Genomic DNA, 8,931 nt, shown 5'->3' with positions numbered 1-8,931 from the left:
TTTTAATGTTTTCTATTAGGGAAGGTACGAGAACAGTAAAGTCTAACTTAACACCGTATGATAAGTGCTACACTGTACAGCAAGTGCAACAGCATACATCCATAGCTAATCCCAAATGCATTTTGACTCCTCTTTGCAGACTCAATTGGCCTTCATTGGGTAAAAAAGACAAAAATGAAAATTACTACAGCGGAGAAAAGGAAGGACAGTTAAACCGGACCAGTTAATCAGCACTCTTACGCATGAAAGTTCGCCAAAGCTGCTACAACTATTCTTTGCTTAGATTGGAGTGCAATGTGGCGCTACTTCACTGATAAACTATTGAATAGGGCGAAGTTGGTGCTGCCAAAATTGGTGACGCCACAGTGAAGTGGGGCAGGAACCACGAACCAGCGTCTCCAGCCGTCTTGAATTTTCATGTGTTTTCAGAGCTGCCAAGTGACCTCACATGATAGGAATCGCCGCTTTGTTATTTCTGAAGCATAGTCTTCCACTATATCTTGATAATCCTCTTCAGCGTTCCTTCCTTGTTTAGCGCCTAGTATGCCTAGAAATACGGGAAAGCAGAGAAAATTGGGCCGCGGTTTGCAGTGTGGCCTTGTACTGTCGTGTCTAATGCTGTCGTGAGGGAGGCCCAATAGGCATGGGAGGCTTGAAAGGGTTCACATTTACTCGACAGCCAAGAATCTAAATCTTGTTCTCATAACAATGCCTTTTCTGGAGCTAAGGGTGGAGAGAGCTACGCCAGGTTCTGGTGGACGATGCGCAATGAATGAACATTGAAAACAATGCGTTTGTCCTTTCGCCTACTTAAATGAGGCACTCGCTTTTTCTAGACCAGTACGGAGGAATTAATGCGTTTAGTAGAGACAAGACACAGCCAAGACAGGAATAAAGAGGCTTTTATTGCAACAAAAAAAAATCGCTTTCTTTCTTAACAATGTTTCAATCGGGGTGACGTGTTCCCGGTTACTTAATGACCCTTCAATCTTGTCGTTGCGTTACCTCTAGTTTCTTACATCGCCAGTATAAAGCGGCAGCGCCTCCAGACGTTAGTGGTGATGCGACTCGTGTTTACAGCTGCATCCGAAACAAACAGGAGTGGGCAGCGAGTGCTTTGCACATGAGGAGGTGCACAAAGCAACAACGGCAGGAGAGGTGATGACGGGGAGTCACCGAACTTATCGTAACTGCACGTGCTCGAAAGCAAGTGAGCCAGACGTCGACCACGCGAGGGGATAGTTAAACGATGACTAACGATGAGGGCAGTTAGTGACAATGCTATAGCGGCCGTGCTCTGGAGCAAAAAGGATCTGCGGCCATGCTTGGCGTTGGGCGTGGCACTTTAGGCAGCACCAAAGCCGACGCCGTTCTGATTGAGCCTACGCTGGCTTGGAAGAGGGGTCACACGTTGTTGCCTGGCTTGACTGGGCTGTCGTGATGGAGCACGAAGGTTCCGACTCTTGGTCTGGTTGAGACACGCTTTCACTAGCGGGAACGATGTACGAAGAATTGAAGAGGTGCTGGAACCGGGACGATCGGGAAGCCTGTGTGGTAGAGAAAGAAAGAGATACAGACAAACTTAACAGGTCTGCATGAGAAGCCCTTTCTTGATTGCGTGGTTTAGGATAGCGCGGCTGTCTTTAAAAGACCGGTTGAGAGAATCGACGACATACGCCAAGTGTCATCACGTCTTTTTTCTTCTTCCTCTCTGTTAATAAATACAAAATATCGGCTGAATTTCGGCCACAGATAGGACCAGCTATACCAAAATGATAAGCACAAAAAACAAAAAAAGACAGAACGGTAATGAAAACAGAAAACACTCTAGAAAGCCTGTAAAATAATGGAAAGGCTCTAAAGTTCGTGTCCCGTTGTAAAATGACTCATTCGAAGGCTTATTGCACCAACGAGATCAATACTCATCCACGCTACCGCTATGCTACAATTGTCAATCCAGCCCGACATCGAAGTCAATTGTCCGCGACGGCTTTTCATTAACTTAGCGTTAAAATTTTCAACATTTATGAGTTCTGCGTTGCCTGCCATCATCGCATGCGCCGATACCAGTTGCTATATATGTCTTGTTTTCACCCCACTTATTGCACGAAAGCCCAAAGGGCTAAATGTAATGACACAGACGAAAGATACCGTTGCGAATTTAGTGCACGCTTCGCATAATTTCTAGTCAAGGCCTCCATTTGTGCGAGCACACACGCATGCTCGTTCGCTCGCACACACACATCAAATAAAGACACACACATAGGCATTACACGCGCGCGCGATATACGATGCATGTATGCGTACGCTAATTTTGCGTGCACAGTGCCCCTCCCGGCTTTAGAAAACACCATTTACTGTTTGTGTTGAACCGCGATCGTGATTCAACAGCGGCACGGTTTAATGAACTCGCAATCGTAAGCGAGCGAGTTTGCAGCGGTAATCGAAAAATTCCAGGCAATCCGTGATCAATGGGCCGCGAGAGACCTTTCTCGAAATTGGAGCTCCGTTCATCGCCACGTTCTGCGAAAAGTTTCACACACGCAAGTTTGGTAAATATACGACGCCATCGTCTGGGACGGAATTACTACTCTATTTTGCATCACATGGGCATCACAAGTTCTGCTGCAATTCCTACAGCTGGATAAACGTCACCTATAACCTCTGTTACGACCGCTCATAGATTAGGCATGGTGGTTGCTTCAGCGTTGCCTCTCTTTTACGTTTCGTTTCTGCCAATGGCCAAAAACATTACATCCCGTGGCGCTTGATGACGTGACATTCTTAATTAAATTTGGTGAAGTGTTCGGAAGGCTTATAGTCGAGAAGTAGCATGACTTGCGATGGCTAGTATCAGTTTTAAATGCACTCCGTTAAGCAAGATGTGCCGCCTTCGGCACTCTGGGAAAAAATATAAGTTTAGGTAGGTACGAATATTTTTACTCTTCCACTATTTCGACACGTGTATGATGTAGCTTAGGATGTACACGTAGAAATTAAGGAAAGCGCTGACTTTGAAGAAGTGCAGGGACTGTAGCACTCACAAGAACTTCGGGCTCAACGCAGACCCTCCAAGATGTACTCTGCGTTCAAAATCCCTTTGTGGTTGTGGTAGCGTGCGCGGCAGAATCCTTTAGAGAAGGAGTGGCAAGCTCAGGTGAGGTAGCTGAGTGGTCGTGTCGCCTGCCCTTAAGAGCCATCATGTCTATCAAGTTACTTTACACTAGTAGGTTTTGTTAACCTAATTTTTTCTGTCTGTTATAAGCGCGATATATAGTGACAGGATGACCGGTCTTGGGCTTTCCGTACAATAGACCTGTGATCATAATGCGTGATCGCCATCTGTCTTTTCTTATCAGGTATGCAACGTGCCACACGAAAATTAGTGAAACACGCACTTCAAAAAAAAAAGGGTCGTTGTACTTACTATTTACTTGTCGCACTATTTAATACCTTGGTATAACTGCCGTTGGTAACGGTAGAGTTAGTTATATTACTGAATAAACGAGACAGTCACTGTTAGTAATAGGTCTCCGCTACCCATTTCAAACGCGGTTATTACTACCGAATACAAAGTTGATAGCCTTAAACGCACTTAACAGATCTGCTCTAGCATATCCAGACTAGGTCCGATATAGTATCTCATCTACGATGATATACTACATCTGATATTGTATAGTATATGATGTATATATATATATATATATATATATTACAGATATTCTACATTTTGTCTGGTCGTACTAATGCATTTAGAATTGGTGGCTGGAACCAAATAGTTACAGCGATTGCCTGTCTAGTCGGTAATGCTGCTAACTGCACCGTTACTAATTACAGTTATACCGACGTAGTAAATAGTGCGAAGACAAAGTGGTAAGTACAACGAACTTTATTTAAGTTAAGGCGTCCGCTTTGGAGCATCATCATCATCATCTCGAGCGTATATATATATGCCTAGCGCAGGACGAAGGCCCCTCCCTGCAAATCTCCAATTACGCCTGTCTTTCGCTATCTGATTCCTACTTGCGCCAGCAAATTTCCTAATTTCATGACCTCAATTAATTTTATGCTGTCTTCAACGGCGCTTCCCTTCCCTCGGCACTCATTTTGTAACTCTAATGGTCGACCGGTTAGCTACCCTGCGCATTACATCGCCTGCCCAACTCCATTTTATTTTCCTGATGTCAACTAGACTATCAGCTATCCCCTTTTGCTCTTTCATTCACACCGCTCTTTTCCTGTCTCTTGATTTTACGACTAACGTTTTTCGTTCGATCGCGCTTTTCACGGTCCTTAACGTTTTCCCAAGCTTTTTGTTAACCTCGAAGTTTTTGCCCCACGTGTTAGCACCAGAGGGATGCAGTGATTGTACAGCTTTCTTTTCAGTGATAGTGCTAAGCTTCCAGTCAGCATTCGAGAATGTATACCGTGTGCACTCCAACCCATTTTTATTCTTCTGCAAATTTCCTTCTCATTATAAGTGTAGGCTGTGGGTAATTGACCTGGGTAAACGTACTCCTGCGCAGACACTAGAGACTGAGTGGCGATCCCAAATTTCTGTTTGATTGCCAGGTTATTGAACACTATATTTTGCTTGTGAATATTAATCTTCAACCCTGCTCTTACACTTTCTTGGTTAAGGTCCTCAGTCATTTGTTGCAATTCGCCCTCAGTGTTGATGAAAAGGACAATGTCACATGTAAACCGAATTCCTTTGCTGAGATATTTGCCATTGATCCTCACTCCTAAGCCGTCCCAGTTTAATACCTTGGATACTTCTTCCAAGCATGCAGTGAATAGCATTGGAGAGAACGTGTCTCCTTGCCTAGCCCCTTTCTTGATACGTAACTATCTACATTCCTTGTGAACAACCAAGGTAGCTGTGTAATCTGAAGATATTTCCCAAGTATTTCACGTATGCCTCCTGCAGTGCTTGATTTCGCAATGCCTTTATGACTGCTTGTATCGCTACTGAATCAAGTGCATTTTCATATTCTATTAAATCCATATAGATCGGTTAATTGTACGCTGTAAATTTTTCAATTACGTGATTTATGACATGAATGTGATCCATTGTAGAATATGTTTTCCTGAATCCAGCCTGTTCTCTTGGTTGATGTTATCTTGGTCAAGTGCTCCCTATCTTATTGATAATTATTTGGTAAATATTTTGTACGACACTGAAAACAAGGTAATGGGCCTATAATTCTTCAATTCTTTACCCTCTCTCTTTTTATGAGTTAGTATATCATTGGCATTCATCAAGCCCTCTCGTACACTTGTAGACTTGAGGCACTGTGTATAAAGAGCCGCAAGCTTTACAAGCATGAAGTCAGCTCCATCTTTGATAAAATCTGACTGCTATTCCATCTTCTACTGGCTCATTTGCCCAAGTGCTGTCTTGCAAGGCCCTTCTGACTTCTTCGCTTGTTATAGGAGAAGCCTCTCTTTCGATTTAATCACTACTTTCAATGAAGGTAGCGTGGCTGTTCTTGGGACTGTACAGGTCAGTATTTAATTCGTCTGCTGCTTTTACGTTATCATCGAAATTGCTCATGAGGTTACCCGGCTTATCTTTCAGTAAATACTTGTTACCTTGTCCTATGCGAAGTTTCCTTTGAACTGTTTTCGTGCTGCGACCATTTCTTTACTGCTTCCTCGGCCTTTCCCAAGTAAGAATTTGGAATATCCCCTAGTTTCTTCTTTCTGATAAGTTTTAACCATTCGGGGAATTATGTTTGACCTCTCGAGTCAGGCAGCTTAATGCTTTGTCGCTAAGTATGGACAGCTGGGCTAGTTGGTTATGATTAGCATTATGAAACATCATTCCAGCGCACAATTGAACACGGATGATGTCTTTCTCCTCTCGTCCGTTTTCAATTGTGCGCTGGAACGATGTTTCATAATGTTAATGCTTTGTCATTTCTTTTAGAGCGCAACTCTTAGGCGCCCATTCCTGAGGTGAGCGTTGGAATTGTCCCTTGTAACGGAGCCACCTAGCACCGCGAAGATGAAAAAGAACGTCGAGCGCAGTGGGAGGTCAAAGAAGAGAGCACAAGGAAAAAAGTAAAGCTGGAGGCTTGAATGAAAGCATGCGGCGGAAAGCGCCAGGAGGTGCGCATGGCGAAAGAGCAAGGAGGAAACCAGAGTACAGCATGAGACTACGAGATGGCGCCATAGAATTTGTAATCTGATTGCATGCCGCGACGCGGATTGTGTAGCACCTTGTCGAAACCACGCAAATACCGGCGATTACACTGAAACCTTTCATGAGTCACGTATAAAAGCCGGCGCGCATGAACCGCAGATCAGATTTTCGACAATCACCGACTCTGCTCGCCCTATCGTTATGCTTGAGTGTCACTTCTTTCGAAGCGCTTCGCTTATTTAGAAAAGCACAGATAGTCCGCACGTGCTAACATATCGCGAAATGAAAACACGTATAGAGCTGCGTTCAAATTTACTATCAGGGAGTATCGCAATAGTCGGTAAATTTTTATTAGGTCCTTTATTATTTTGGGGAGCTCAGCTACTGGTCACCTTGGTTCCTTATCTCCCAACTGAATTGCTGCTTCTCAATCAACCTAGTTATGGTTTCATTCATTGCGTATATGTTATGTTCATCTCTATGTTGTAAAGGTGCATAATTTCTTTGCGAGGACCTGCCTCAATTAGTATGATTTTACCCTTACTGCGTGTACGTTCGCCTCTTTTTTCTTGACCAGTGTTACCTTTTCTCTCTTGGAATCGAAGTAAATCCTAGACCTCACTAACCTATGGTAACTACCCTTTACGCTATTTAACACTTCTGCATCCTGCAACATGCTGGGATCCGCAGAGCATGAAATCTATTCCATTTCTTATTTTTCCATTAAGGCTTTTCCAGGTCCACTTCATGTAGCTGCGCTTTCTAAAGAAGGTGTTGATTTTTCGGGGTCTATTGCTTTCCGTGAGTTCTACCAGCATCCCTCCTTTATTGGTCCAACAATCTATGGCCTAGTCGACCATTGCTTGCTCCCCAGTCTGATCTTTCCCCACTTTTGGATTGACATCGCATATGACTGCAGTGCACCTTACCTTGCACCTTTCCCTTTGCGAATTCAACATCTTCATAAAAGTGTTCTATTTCTTCGTCATCATGACTGTACATTGGAGAGCAGACCAGTAATACCTTTATTCTATACCTTCTTTTAAGCTTTATTACGACGACTGTTACCCTATTGGTAAACTGTAGAATTCATCAATGTGCCTGCTAAGTTCTTAAGGATTAGAAATCGTGCGTCGTATTCTCCCTTATCCAGAAGACGGCTGCAGCAGAGAATGTGGCCATTATTCAGCACTGTATAAACCCCAACAGTTCTTCAAACTTCACTAAAACCTAATAACATCGAAGGCAACGCCTTGTAATTCCTCAAAGCGCAGTGCTAAGCTAGTCTCACTCGAGAGTGTTCGCGTGTTAAAGGTTGTCAGTTTCAGTTTGCAGTAGTGGCCTGTTCGGACCCAGATATTGTTAGCGCTCTGTGCCGTGTCACAGGTCCGACCGCAGCTTTCGTCAGCGAACGTTGCATGAGCAAAGCCGCTGGAATGCGTAGTGTAAGGCATGGAAATCACGACGCTTGGTCTACGACGCCAGAGCGGTGCATTATTTGAGTGTAGGCGTTGTGCGAACGGAACGCAGACGAGTTAGAGTCTTCGTTCCCAATACGGCTGACGTGATCGTACGAGTGAGTCGCCCTCGTAATGGCTATACGCGATGCGACACTAGATTCGGGGATTTTGGCAGTATAACTTGCAGTGTATACACGTAGCCAAACGAGAGTACGCTTTGAATTAGTATGATTTAAATAGCATTGCTAGGCAATAGTGGTTGCGTGCCGTACCTCTGTCACGCCATTGAGTTCTATGCAGCCCTGATCCGGCTCTATTCAATATATTATAATGTGAACCCCCCTTGGTTGCTTGTCACACTGACGTTCAGCATGACGTATTATCATTCATGAATCTATTAATGCTTTGATTAGACTTTGATTTTGCTAACAAATCATGCCCTACGTTCTGATCCCATGTAAATCTTTCTCTATCTCTCGCTTTCTTTTGACGTTCCAGTTATTTTTACCCGGCAATACATAAAATAGAGCTTAGAAAAAAAAAATGTAAGTAGAAGATCAGTGCGCTACACAGCAAAATTTTATGGGACACACCTAAAAAGTGGTGTCATGCTCAAAATTTGTTTCAAGTGGACGCACTTTATAAGCTCACCAGGTATACAGTTTGTATATTGCGGTGTCGTAATGTCTTAAGCTAAATATCAAGTTAGTGAAGTTATCTTAATTGTTCTATGTAATGCGATAGTAATGTCTGTCTCCCTGAGCAATCGAGTTCGAGAATTAGAATTGTGCTGTCTGCCAGCGGCAATGCTTTTTTTTTTCGAATCCTGTGAACTTGAAACTAAATAAAACGAAATCCAACATTATCACGTAGATTTCCTATAAGTGCTGCCCACGTAACAACATGATTTGGCGACACCTCTCCCAACCAGCTTCAGTTCTGGGATATCAACAAAGTTCATATTGACGATGTATTTTATTCTCTTTGCATCCGAATGGAGAGTTTTTTTTCACAAGCCCAATAGCCTCTAAACTTCTTTGTGTATTTTCCTTTCGATGGTACCGATAATCGCTTTCAGGTCTTTACCGTTCCGCAGCTCCATCAAACTGAGGTAGGTATCCTAAGTTTTCCAGGTTTCTTATACCGCTCCGCATCTTTTCTTTCTTTCTTTCTTTCTTTTATCTTCTCGCTGTACAGATCGCTTTTAGTGTTTTGTTCTGGCAGAGCGCTCAGAAAAATTATAATTTTCTCCGCAAAGGCAGGTGTTCATTCCCCCTTTGTCTTTTATTTTTTTTTCCCTCTCGCTTTCAATCTTTTTCATTT

At 43.4% G+C, this 8,931-nt stretch overlaps 1 protein-coding gene across 2 annotated transcripts in view; it reads right to left on the bottom strand.

Annotated features, from left to right (window-relative positions):
* Positions 1-884: 884 nt before the first annotated feature.
* Positions 885-8,931, bottom strand: part of LOC142574124 (uncharacterized) — a 176,687-nt gene continuing 168,640 nt past the window's right edge. For both annotated transcript variants that reach the window (XM_075683280.1, XM_075683281.1), the window contains exon 4: positions 885-1,547. The gene's annotated coding sequence lies outside the window, so the exon portion shown is untranslated. The remainder of the gene's footprint in view (positions 1,548-8,931) is intronic.

This window comes from Dermacentor variabilis, chromosome 3, assembly GCF_050947875.1.
Source record: "Dermacentor variabilis isolate Ectoservices chromosome 3, ASM5094787v1, whole genome shotgun sequence".
Lineage (NCBI taxonomy): Eukaryota > Metazoa > Arthropoda > Arachnida > Ixodida > Ixodidae > Dermacentor > Dermacentor variabilis.
Note: the sequence above shows the minus strand (reverse complement) of the source record. Positions and strands in the feature narration are given on the sequence as shown.